General features: G+C 39.8%; 1 non-coding gene across 1 annotated transcript; it reads right to left on the reverse strand.

The window, feature by feature from the left end:
- Nucleotides 1-1,536: 1,536 nt before the first annotated feature.
- Nucleotides 1,537-1,667, reverse strand: LOC133101832 (small nucleolar RNA SNORA18). The gene has a single exon (XR_009702723.1). It is a non-coding gene; the product is annotated as a small nucleolar RNA SNORA18 (small nucleolar RNA).
- Between the last annotated feature and the right edge of the window lie 11,295 nt (nt 1,668-12,962).

Consider the following 12,962-nt stretch of genomic DNA (forward strand, 5'->3'; position numbering starts at 1 on the left):
TGTTGCAAAGCACGGGCTCCAGGTGCGCGGGCTTCAGTAGTTGTGGCTTGCGGGCTCTAGAGCACAAGCTCAGTAGTTGTGGTGCATGGGCCCAGTTGCTCCGGGGCATGTGGGATCCTCCCGGACCAGGGCACGAACCTGTGTTCCCTGCATTGGCAGGCAGACTCTAAACCACCATGCCACTGGGGAAGCCCTACCTATTTTGAATTGGGTAATTTTTTTTAAAAATTTATTTATTTTATTTTTATTTTTGGCTGCGTTGGGGCTTCGTTGCTGTGCCCGGGCTTTCTCTAGTTGTGGCGAGCAGGGGCTACTCTTTGTTGCAGTGCGCGGGCTTTTCACTGCGGTGGCTTATCCTGTTGCGGAGCACAGGCTCTAGGTGCACAGGCTTCAGTAGTTGTGGCACGTGGGCTCAGTAGTTGTGGCTCGTGGGCTCTAGAGTGCAGGCTCAGTAGGTGTGGTGCACAGGCTTAGTTGCTCTGTGGCATGTGGGATCTTCCCGGACCAGGGCTTGAACCCGTGTCCCCTGCATTGGCAGGCGGCTTCTCAACCACTGCACCACCAGGGAAGCCCCAGTTGGGTAATTTTTAATCAGATGGTCAATTTTTTTGTTATAGTGTAAAGGGTTTAAAAATATTATTTATAACATTAGGCAAATTATTTAAAGTCAATAAATTTTTAAAAATATTTTAATTTTATTGGAATATAGTTGATTTACAATGTTGTGTTAGTTTCAGGTGTACAGCAAAGTGATTCAGTTATATTGAATACATATACATATATTTATTCTTTTTTATTATTTATTTATTTATTTAATGACCGTGCTGCGTGGCATGTGGGATCTCAGTTCCCCAATCAGGGATTGAACCCATGCCCTTGGCAGTGAAAGCACAGAGTCCTAACCACTGGACTGCCAGGGAATTCCCTTTTTATTCTTTTTTAGATTCTTTTCTCATATAGGTTATCACAGAATATTGAGTAGAGTTCCCTGTGTTATACAGTAGGTCCTTGTTGGTTATCTATCTTGTATATAGTAGTATGTGTATGCTCATCCAAGGCTCTTGCTTTATCCCTCAACTAAAGTCACTAAATTTTTATTTAAAGAATTTTACATGTGATCGCCTCCACTGTCCATCAAGGTCACCTTAGTTCCTCCAAAGTTTGAGTCAGGGTTTACCTTCAAGACAGCCCTTTTAAAAAGAAGCTATGCTTAATCCACAGTTGTCCTACCAGTTAGCCCATAATTCTTTTAGCTGGACTTCTTTTGTCTCCGCTTGAATATGGACACATTGATAACATCAAACATTTCCCCACTAGAATCTTGGGGATCTAATTTCTTCATGTAATTTGCTTTAGGACCACTTATAGGCTCAGAGTAGATGGATTTGCCTGGTTTTCAGTTTCAGACACCCTCTAAAACTAATGAGTTCAAATCATATTCACTCCAAAGCTATCACACCCAAGAATAATATAGACTGTGGGATATGCCAATACCTAAGGTAAAAAAATTTAACTACTAGGTCTTTCATACTTTTAGCAGATCTTGTAGTTCTTTCCAAAGATCTAACAAATAGTTCTGTGAGTGAAGCAAAACCACACAGTTACTCTGTGAGGCATTTCCAACAATGTGAGTCTACAGGAGAAGCTCCATAGGGATAGACCTCAACTGTAGGGTTGTTTTTTACTGATTGATAGGTTCTTTGTATGAATATATATCTATTTAATATATTTGTCTATATTTAAATAATTTAGATAAACTGATATATATGTATACAAAGTAAAAGTATAAAATTTTATTATATCAGTTGCAAATATATTTTGTCATAATTTGCTTGCTTTTTGACTTTATGTCTTCTGCCATACACATAATATATTTTGCGTTTTATGTTTTGTCAAGACAGTTTTCTCCTCCCAAGATTATAGATATATTTTCCCATTTTTCGTTTATCCTTTAAAAAATTTACATCTTAAATACATGTGGAATTTATTTTTAAGTATGGTGTGAGGAAGGCATTTAGTTTTCCTTTTTTTCAAATGGATAGCTCCTTGTCCCAACACCATTTATTAAAAATCTGTCAGTACCTGTATGATTTTAAGTGCCTCATTTATCACATTCTAAGATCATTGGCTGTTTTTCACAATAATGTTTTTCACATTATTTCAATTATTGTGACTTCATAATACATTTTGATACTTGGCAAAGTAAGTCCTGTTTCTTGTTCTTTTTTCTAAAAAAAAAATGTTGACCTTTTTGGCCCGTCTCATAGATGAACTTTAAAACTAGCTTGCCAATTCTATAAAATATCCTGTTGGAATTTTGACTAAAATTGCATCACATTTTTTATTTAACTTGGGGAGCATTAATATGTGTATAATGTTGAACCTTTTTATCTAGGAATATCTTTCACAGCCTTCATTAAAATTATATGGTTATCTTCAATAAATTTCATACTTTTAAGTTTTTTCCTAAGTAATTCAAGGTTTCATTGGAATCGAATTTGGCTTTCTTCTCTATTACATTTTCAAATCAGTTTTTGTTGATGATAGAAAGGCTGTAGATTTTTATTTTATTATATTATATTTTATAAATTTATTTTTTTTTATTTTTGGCTGCATTGGGTCTTCATTACTGCTCACGGGTTTTCTCTAGTTGCGCCGAGCGAGGGCTAGTCTTCATTGCGGTGCGCAGGCTTCTCATTGCGGTGGCTTCTCTTGTTGCGGAGCACGAGCTCTAGGCACACGGGCTTCAGTAGTTGCGGCACGTGGGCTCAGTAGTTGTGGCTCACGGACTCTAGAGCGCAGGCTCAGTAGTTGTGGCGCTTAGGATTAGTTGCTCCGCCGCGTGTGGGATCTCCCTGGACCAGGGATTGAACCCGTGTCCCCTGCATTGGCAGGCGGATTCTCAACGACTGTGCCACCAGGGAAGCCCCTGTAGATTTTTATATGTTAATCTTGTTTCTATGTTTCTGAAAAATTTAATTAGTCCATATAGATGTTATGTGATTGCCTTGGATTTTCTAGGTATCTGTCTACCTTGCCAATATTCATACTTATTTCTTTTGTTCTGATCTTTTTGTATTGACCAGTAACTCTAGGACAAAATTATTGACCATAAAAGTAGGCATCATATTATATTGTTCCTGACTTTTATGGAGATGTGGTCTAATATTTTATTTTTCAGAATGATATTTGGAAATTGGCAAAACGTTGATAATTGTTGAAGATGAGTGATAGATACATGGAGCTCATTAATCTATTTTCCCTATATTTGTGTATGTTTGAAAATTTCTATGATAGCGAGTTAAATTAAAAAAGAGAGTCGAATAAAAAAAGAAAAGAACAAGACTTGTTTTAGGTTTTTGGTAGAAACCCCTTTTCAAATTAAGGAATTATCGTGTTTCCCTAACTTACGGTAAATTTTTTATTTGGGATGGTAATAGGATTAAATGTGTCTTCAAAAAAATATTTTTGAACAAAAAATTGAAACAGGGTCCACCCATATCAAAAAACCAAGGAAAAAAGTAAATATGAGAATTTCAATATAAAAAATTGAGAATTCATTCGCCAAATATATATTTAGATTGGCTTCTCTCTTTTCATCAGCTGACAGTTTTCAATAAGAGCAGAAGTGTCTCTGGGACCTAGCACATTGCTGAAAACAAAGAAGGGGCTAAATAAATAATGTTTCATCGTTAGAGGGTTTTTTGTTGGAGAGAGATGTAGGGCGTGGAAGCTGTTTTGCACCACCTAGATCCCCCCTCCAGGACTGAAGGACTTATCCCCCTTGCCGTTGGGATCATAGTTAGCTGACACTCTCTAGCTGCCATTCCTTTCCAGGAATTGCCTGTGGCTGAAGAGAACCACTTTGCTCAAGCTTCTACCCTATTCCCAGGAGCAGCTGCCTCCAATGGCTAGCCTGTGTGGAGCTGTAACATCCCAGCACCCTTGCCCAACTCACGGCAGGTTGAAAGGGCTCTCCTAGCTCCAAAGCTCCATGCTGGGTGGCTGAGGCTTTAGGGTTGCCAGATAAAATAAATACAGGCTGTCTAGGTAAATTTGAATTTTAGATAAACAACAAATAATTTTTTAGAACCAGTATGTCCCCAGTATTGCATGGAACATATTGCTGCTAAAATTCTTTTTGCTGTTTCTCTGAAATTTGAATTTAACTGGGCACCCTGCATGTTTATTGGCTAAATCTGGCAGCCTTGTGAGACATCACAGCCTAACCTCTTCTCCTGTATTTCCGCTTTTTTCCCTCATTCCCCAACCAACTTCCTGCGTGCTGACCCCTGTCTCAGAGTCTGCTTCTGAGTAACGAGTCTGCAATAGACTGAAAATTAAAATAAAATGCCTTTCTTTGCCCTGCCCAAATTTTAGAACCAGTTGACAGATTGGCACATGGATTCAAAAGATCCTCTTAGGTTGATGATTGCAGAGCCGAGACTACAGAACACAGCTGAGAGCCTAATGGGTCACTCATATGTCATTCCCAATTGCATTTACTCAGGGTCTGCCCCACCGAGCCTGTTTTATAGCTGTTCCTATTACCTGTTCATCAGTTAGGTAAGTCATTCCTCCTCTCCTGGGGAGTGCGTAAGGAGGAGGGCAAGAAGCCAGGACTGTTACTCTTGCGACGGTCCCTCTACATGAAAATTTGAAGCCAGGGAAAGAGGTATCCCACTATACAGTGCTTTGTATAAGATAAAAGCAGCCCTGTTTGAGTGGTCAGTGCAAAGGATTATATATGAGCCTGATGCAAAAAACAGGCTGGGGCCTTCCGAAAGTACGGCTTCCGTCTCCTTTGCTTCCTCTGTCTCTTCTCCCCTAAGTGAAGGATTTCCTCAGGACTATGCTTAGCTCTTTTCTCTGTGTGTCTGCTTTGTAGAGCTTTTATGGGCATGACCTTCAAATCAGCATTTGCCTTGGCCTCTGTCCCGAGCTCTGGTTCTGTATTTCCAGAAGTTCTGCTCTCTGTTCCTCATTTTTTTGAAAGTACCCTAAATGCGGTACGTCCCTGCTTCAGTCACGCTCTTGCTTTGGTGTGAAGAAATTCTCGTGCCAGCTGCCGAGCCGTGGGGAGCATGCTCTGAGGAGGACGCGCGTGGGAACCTGGGGAAAGCAAACCCCAAGGCTCCGGGGGAGCAGGGACTGCAGGGTGGGGCAAGACTCACGTGACCTTTGTTTTCAATGCTCAAAGTATCTACTTCTTGAGTGCTTACTACGTGCCGGGCGAGGAAGGAATCCCCAAATGCCCAGTGAAGGGACCTCAGCTACACCTGTTGGTAGATTTATACTCGAGTGCTTCACTATTAATGGGACTCACTTTCTGCACGTCTTGCTTCTTTCTGGCTTAACTGCTGGATTAGGTTTTTCCTCTTACAGCTTTTGCTTCTTCATTTTACTTACGCTTTATGGTTCTTTTCAAGTTCATGACCCTTCTTAGTACCCTTTCAGGGTCACCTACATGTAACAGCCTTATTTCCTTGTGTGTGTGTTCTCCCCAGACTCCTGAGACAATTAATCTGATCTGCCGTGCTCAGGGTTTTGAACCAGAGCATCTCAGAGGTCCTTGGTCAACCTATAGGTCCTTAAAAATGGCCAGTTCACCATATGCATTAAATGGCCAGTAATTCTAATTTTTTAAGGCAGTGATATTCAAGCTGTACTCCAAAGAGCACTCAGAGGCTCTGCAGGAGGTGAGGGGCATGCTGAGTGGATGGGCTTCCTAACTTCCTTTTCTCTCCTTTCACTAAAATAATTCCAATTTTATTCGCTTTATATTTTCAGGTTCTAAGATTATATTTGAAAGACGTGTTCTGCTTGAAGGTTTTCTAAGCGTGTCTGTTCTGGTTTTAATCACATCTTCTCCTCTTCCATCTTTCAAACCATTCGAGAAGTAGATGCAGTATTTAGATGGAGATTTTTTAAAAAACAGCTTTATTATGGGTAAAGTTCAACTGGGGATTGCAGCCTGCGTCTGTGGTAACAACCAGGTTTCCCGATATTGTTTTTCTAAGCCTTGACTTTAGGACAGCTCACCCAAGGTAGTAGTGCCCTTCCCTGATAGTCCGCCCTGATAGCTTTTTGCTCTTTATTAATTCTTAGGATTTTCCATGTCCACTGTGATGATTTCCCTTGGTAGAGGAGATGGTCAATTTCTCCTCCTTCTTTTTCTTTTCTTTTCCCTTTCTTCTGATGCTAGCAATGTAAGTTCTTTTTTTTTAATTTTTTCTCCTCCTTATTTCTTGAAACCACACTCCTAATACCAACCACAGCTCCTCTGAGTATCCTCCTGTGACAACAGGTAGGGGGTGTATCTTTTGCTACCAGAAGGCTCTGAAATGGGACAGAAGAGGAACATGAAATAAATTATCTGCACTCTTGGCTGAAAATAAGTCCCCATTCTATTTCTTTCTTTCTTTCTTTCTTTTTTTTTTTTAAGATTTCTTTATTGCTCCATTTCTTTTTTTTTTTTAATCTTTATTGGAGTACAATTGCTTTACAGTGTACTGTTAGTTTCTGCTGTATAACAAAGTGAATCAGCTATATGCATACGTATATCCCCATATCCCCTCCCTCTTGGGTCTCCCTCCCACCCTCCTTATCCCACCCCTCCAAGTGGTTGCAAAGCACCAAGCTGACCTCCCTGTGCTATGCAGCTGCTTCCCACTAGCTATTTTACATTTGCTAGTGTATATATGTCAATGCTATTCTCTCACTTTGTCCCAGCTTCCCCTCCCCACGCTGTGTCCTCAGGTCCATTCTCTACGTCTGTGTCTTTATTCTTGTCCTGCCACTAGGTTCATCAGAGCCATTTTTTTTTAGATTCCATATATATGTGTTAGCATACAGTATTTGTTTTTCTCTTTCTGACTTTCTTCACTCTGTATGACAGACTCTAGGTCTATCCACCTCACTACAAATAACTCAATTTCGTTTCTTTTTATGGCTGAGTAATATTCCATTGTATATATGTGCCACATCTTCTTTATCCATTCATCTGTCGATGGACACTTAGGTTTCTTCCATGTCCTGGCTATTGTAAATAGAGCTGCAAGGAACATTGTGGTACATGACTCTTTTTGAATTATGGTTTTCTCAAGGTATAGTAGTGGGTTTCCTGGGTCGTATGGTAGTTCTATTTTTAGTTTTTTAAAGAATCTCCATGCTGTTCTCCACAGTAGCTGTATCAATTTACATTCCCACCAACAGTGCAAGAGGGTTCCCTTTTCTCCACACCCTCTCCAGAATTTATTGTTTGTAGATTTTTTGATGATGGCCATTCTGACCAGTGTGAGGTGATACCTCATTGTAATTTTGATTTGCATTTCTCTAATGATTAGCGATGTTGAGCATCCTTTCATGTGTTTGTTGGCAATCTGTATATCTTTTTTGGAGAAATGCCTATTTAGGTCTTCTGCCCATTTTTGGATTGGGTTGTTTGTTTTTTTGGTATTGAGCTGCATGAGCTGCTTGTATATTTTGGAGATTAATCCATTGTCAGTTGCTTCATTTGCAAATATTTTCTCCCATTCTGAGGATTGTCTTTTCGTTTTGTTTGTGGTTTCTTTTGCTGTGCAAAAGCTTTTAAGTTTCATTAGGTCCCATTTGTTTATTTTTGTTTGTATTTCCGTTTTTCTAGGAGGTGGGTCAAAAAGGATCTTGCTGTGATTTATGTCATAGAATGTTCTGCCTATGTTTTCCTCTAAGAGTTTTATAGTGTCTGCCCTTACATTTAGGTCTTTAACCCATTTGGAGTTTATTTTTGTGTATGACATTAGGAAGTGTTCTAATTTCATTCTTTTACATGTAGCTGTCCAGTTTTCCCAGCACCACTTATTGAAGAGGCTGTCTTTTCTCCATTGTGTATTCTTGCCTCCTTTATCAAAGATAAGGTAACCATATGTGTGTGGGTTTATCTCTGGGCTTTCTATCCTGTTCCATTGATCGATATTTCTGTTTTTGTGCCAGTACCATACTGGCTTGATTACTGTAGTTTTGTGGTATAGTCTGAAGTCAGGGAGCCTGATTCCTCCAGCTCCGTTTTTCTTTCTCAAGATTGCTTTGGCTACTCGGGCTCTTTTGTGTTTCCATACAAATTGTGAAATTTTTTGTTCTAGTTCTGTGAAAAATGCCATTGGTAGGTTGATAGGGATTGCATTGAATCTGTAGATTGCTTTGGGTAGTAGAGTCATTTTCACAATGTTGATTCTTCCAATCCAAGAATGTAGTATATCTCTCCATCTGTTTGTATCATCTTTAATTTCTTTCATCAGCGTCTTATACTTTTCTGCATACAGGTCTTTTGTCTCCTTAGGCAGGTTTATTCCTAGTTATTTTATTCTTTTTGTTGCAGTGGTAAATGGGAGTGTTTCCTTAATTTCTGTTTCAGATTTTTCATCATTAGTGTATAGGAATGCAAGAGATCTCCATGCATTAATTTTGTATCCTGCTACTCTACCAGATTCATTGATTAGCTCTAGCAGTCCTCTGGTAGCATCCTTAGGATTCTCCATGCATAGTATCATGGCATCTGCAGACAGTGACAGCTTTATTTCTTCCTTTCCAATTTGGATTCCTTTTATTTCTTTTTTCTTCTCTGATTGCCATGGCTAAAACTTCCAAAACTATGTTGAATAATAGGGGTGAGAGTGTGCAGCCCTGTCCTGTTCCTGATCTCAGAGGAAATGGTTCAGTTTTTCACCATTGACAATGATGTTGGCTGTGGGTTTGTCATATATGGCCTTTATTATGTTGAGGTAGGTTCCCTCTATGCCTACTTTCTGGAGAGTTTTTATTATAAATGGGTGTTGGATTTTGTCAAAAGCTTTTTCTGTATCTATTGAGATTATCATATGGTTTTTATCCTTCAATTTGTTAATATGGTTTTTCACATTGATTGATTTGCATATATTGAAGAATCCTTGCATTCCTGGGATAAATCCCACTTGATCATGGTGTATGATCCTTTCAATGTGCTGTTGGATTCTGTTTGCTAGTATTTTGTTGAGGATTTTTGCATCTATGTTCATCAGAGATATTGACCTGTAGTTTTTTGGTGACATCTTTGTCTGGTTTTGGTATCAGGGTGATGGTGGTCTCGTAGAATGAGTTTGGGAGTGTTCCTCCCTCTGCTATATTTTGGAAGAGTTTGAGAAGGATAGGTGTTAGCTCTTCTCTAAATGTTTGATAGAATTCGCCTGTGAAGCCATCTGATCCTGGGAAGCCAGAGGTCCTCCCTCTGCTATATTTTGGAAGAGTTTGAGAAGGATAGGTGTTAGCTCTTCCGTAAATGTTTGATAAAAATCGCCTGTGGAGCCATCTGGTCCTGGTCTTTTGTTTGTTGGAAGATTTTTAATCACAGTTTCAATTTCAGTGTTTGTGATTGGTCTGTTTATATTTTCTATTTCTTCCTGGTTCAGTCTCAGAAGGTTGTGCTTTTCTAAGAATTTGTTTATTTCTTCCAGGTGGTCCATTCTATTGGCATATAGTTCCTTGTAGTAATCTCTCATGATCCTTTGTATTTCTTCAGTGTCAGTTGTTACTTCTCCTTTTTCATTTCTAATTCTGTTGATTTGAGTCTTCTCTCTTCTTTTCTTGATGAGTCTGGCTAATGGTTTACCAATTTTGTGTATGTTCTCAAAGAACCAGCTTTGAGTTTTATTGATCTTTGCTATTGTTTCCTTCATTTGTTTTTCATTTATTTCTGATCTGATCTTTATGATTTCTTTCCCTCTGCTAACTTTGGGTTTTCTTTGTTCTTCTTTCTCTAATTGCTTTAGGTGTAAGTTTAGGTTGTTTATTTGAGATTTTTCTTGTTTCTTGAGGTAGGATTGTATTGCTCTAAACTTCCCTCTTAGAACTGCTTTTGCTGCATCCCATAGGTTTTGGGTCATCGTGTTTTCATTGTCATTTGTTTCTAGGTATTTTTTGATTTCCTCTTTGATTTCTTCAGTGATCTCTTGGTTATTGAGTAGTATATTGTTTAGCTTCCATGTATTTGTATTTTTTACAGTTTTTTTCCTGTAATTGATATCTAGTCTCATAGCATTGTGGTCGGAAAAGATAGCTGATATGATTTCAATTTTCTTAAATTTATCAAGGCTTGATTTGTGACCCAAGATATGGTCTATCCTGGAGAATGTTCCATGAGCACTTGAGAAGAAAGTGTATTCTGTTGTTTTTGGATGGAATGTCCTACAAATATCAAGTCCGTGTTGTTTAATGTGTCCTTTAAAGCTTGTGTTTCCATATTTATTTTCATTTTTGATGATCTGTCCTTTGGTGAAAGTAGGGTGTTAAAGTCCCTTACTATTATTGTGTTACTGTCGATTTCCCCTTTTATGGCTGTTAGCATTTGCCTTATGTATTGAGGTGCTCCTAGGTTGGGTGCATAGAGATCTACAATTGCTATATCTTCTTGGATCAATCCCTTGATTGTTATGTAGTGTCCTTCTTTGTCTCTTGTCTCTTTCTCTCTCTTCTTTGTCTCTTGTAATAAAGTCTATTTTGTCTGATATGAGAATTGCTACTCTAGCTTTCTTTTGATTTCCATTTGCATGGAATATCTTTTTCTGTCCCCTCACTTTCAGTCTGTATGTGTCCCTAGGTCTGAAGTGGGTCTCTTTTAGACAGCATATGTGTGGGTCTTGTTTTTGTATCCATTCAGCCAGTCTGTGTCTTTTGGCTGAAGTATTTAATCCATTTACATTTAAGGTAATTATTGATATGTATGTTCCTATTACCATTTTCTTAACTGTTTTGGGTTTGTTTTTGTAGGTCTTTTCCTTCTCTTGTGTTTCCTGCCTAGAGGAGTTCCTTTAGCATTTGCTGTAGAGCTGGTTTGGTAGTGCTGAATTCTCTTAACTTTTTCTTATCTGTAAAGGTTTTAATTTCTCCATCAAATCTGAAATGGATCCTTGCTGAGTAGAGTAACCTTGGTTGTAGGTTTTTCCCTTTCATCACTTTAAATATGTCCTGCCACTCCCTTCTGGCTTGCAGAGTTTCTGCTGAAAAATCAGCTGTTAACCTTATGGGGATTCCCTTGTATGTTATTTGTTGCTTTTCCCTTGCTGCTTTTAATATTTTTTGTTTGTATTTAATTTTTGATAGTTTGATTAATATGTGTCTCAGCGTGTTTCTCTTTGGGTTTATCCTGGATGGTACTCTCTGTGCTTCCTGGAGTTGATTGACTATTTCCTTTCCCATGTTAGGGAAGTTTTCGACTATAATCTCTTCAAATATTTTCTCAAACCCTTTCTTTTTCTCTTCTTCTTCTGGGACCTCTATAATTCGAATGTTTGTGCATTTAATGTTGTCCCAGAGGTCTCTGAGAGCCTCCTCAATTCTTTTCATTCTTTTTTCTTTATTCTGCTCCCTGGCAGTTATTTCCACCATTTTATCTTTCAGCTCACTTATCTACTCTTCTTCCTCAGTTATTCTGTTATTGATTCCTTCTAGAGTATTTTTAATTTCAGTAATTGTGTTGTTCATCACTGTTTGTTTGCTCTTTAGTTCTTCTAGATCCTTGTTAAATGTTTCTTGTATTTTCTCCATTCTGTTTCTGAGATTTTGGATCATGTTTACTATCATTACTCTGAATTCTTTTTCAGGTAGGTTGCCTATTTCATCTTCATTTATTTGGTCTTGTAGGTTGTTACCTTGCTCCTTTGTCTGTAACATATATTTTTGTTTTCATTTTTTTTTTTTTTTAATGGGTGGTGCTGTGTTCCTTTCTTACTGGTTGTTTGGCCTGAGACATCCAGCACTGGAGTTTGCAGGCAGTTGGATAGAGCTGGGTCTTGGTGCTGAGATGAGGACCTCTGGGAGGCCTCACTCCGATTGATATTCCCTGGGGTCTGAGGTTCTCTGTTATTCCAGCAGTTTGGACTCGGATCTCCCACCACAGGAGCTTGGGCCTGACCTCCAGCCTGGGAACCAAGATCCCGCAAGCTTTGTGGCATGATAAAAGAAAAAAAGAAAAGCAAAAAAGGAAGAAAGAAAGAAAAAAAGGAGCAGTACAGTATCAAAGAATAAAAAACAAAATAAAATTAGAAAGATAAAAAATATATTAGGAAAAATCAAACTATAATTGAAACAACTCCAACAAGGTAAAATAAAACCACAACAGGAAAAAGAAAAAAAAAGGGGGGGGGGAGGGAATAAAGCAAAAGGAGAGAACAGTAGCAAAGTGTAAAGAATAAAATGAAATTAGAAAATGAAAAGATTTATTAGGAAAAATAAAAATATAAAAGAATCAACAACCATGAATCAACAAGGTAAAACAGAACCCCAGTGTAAAAGAGGAAAAAAAAAAAAAGCTTTGGCTATGGGGGCGGAGTTTAGGCGGGGTGGATCTTAGACAGGGGCGGGACCTAGGTGTGTGTGGGGTGACTTTTGAGTGTGGGGCGGGGCCTAGGCAGGCCGATGTTCAAGCGTGGGGCGGGACCTCTGCTTAGGAGCTGTGGGGAAGGGGAGAGGCAGCCGTGGAAAGGAGGGCCTCTGGAGTGCGGAGTTCCGGAGTTTGGAGGTAGGGCCCTGCGTGAGGGTGTGTGGGTGGGGTTTGGGCCCAGCACGTTGGAGGGGGTCTCCGAGTGTAGAGGTGGGGCCCTGGGTGGGGGTGTAGGGGCGGGGCTCGGGTTCTGCGGGGCAGGAGGGAGGCTCCGAGGGCAGAGGATTAGGCCCAGGAGCTCACCAGGCTCCCTGGTGCCTAAGTGGACAGGGAAAGCGCTGGCCCCGTTCCCTTCCGTTCCTTCGTGTCCCTCCCCCACCGTCTCCCCCAGGGTCTCACCCATTGCCGCTGCACCCCTAACCGTGGGTGGGTCCCGCTGGGTGTAGGAACTCCTTCCCTCCCGCAGTCCCCCCTCAGGGGTGCCGTCCTGCAGGTCCAGCCTTTACTTTTGCTCCCCCTTCCCTCCCTCCCCCTCCCTCAGGACCTGTGGGGCTGGAGGGGGCCTAGG

Source organism: Eubalaena glacialis, chromosome 11 (genome assembly GCF_028564815.1).
Source record: "Eubalaena glacialis isolate mEubGla1 chromosome 11, mEubGla1.1.hap2.+ XY, whole genome shotgun sequence".
In the NCBI taxonomy this organism is placed as follows: Eukaryota; Metazoa; Chordata; class Mammalia; order Artiodactyla; family Balaenidae; genus Eubalaena; species Eubalaena glacialis.